Below are 579 nucleotides of genomic sequence, written 5' to 3'. Positions count from 1 at the left end.
TGATGCTTTAAAATCAAGAGAACTTGAATTAAAAAGAGAGAACAGAATTCATTCTCGTGAAGAGAGTCTATTTGTTAGGGGAAGATCTGAAAAGAAAGAATTCAACTTCCATAACAAGAAGGGAAGAGGAAAATTTAAAATGAGATCCAAATCTAAAGATAAAAGCGGTTATCACTGTGGAAAGTTAGGACATTTCAAGAAAGACTGCTTTGATTAGAAAAGGAAACAAAAAGACCTGAACAATTCTGATGTTGATAATGCTGCTATTGCTACTGAATTTAATAGTTTGCATGTCATGAATGTGTCTGAAGAAGAATTTGACAAAAATAGGATTCTTGACACAAGGTGCACTTTCCATATGTGCCCTGATAGGTCTTGGTTTTATAACTATAGGGAGACTGAACCTAGGAAGGTCTACATGGGAGACAATAATTCTCAAAATGTGATTGGAGTTGGTGACATAGCCATCAGGATGTACGATGGGGCCGTCACGCAACTTAGAAATGTTAGATATGTCCCAAATTTAAAGAGGAACCTCATTTCCTTAGGTTCTCTGGAAGATGAGGGATATACCTTCAA

The sequence above is a fragment of the Olea europaea genome, chromosome 12, assembly GCF_002742605.1.
Source record: "Olea europaea var. sylvestris chromosome 12, O_europaea_v1, whole genome shotgun sequence".
Taxonomy (NCBI): Eukaryota; Viridiplantae; Streptophyta; class Magnoliopsida; order Lamiales; family Oleaceae; genus Olea; species Olea europaea.
Note: the sequence above shows the minus strand (reverse complement) of the source record.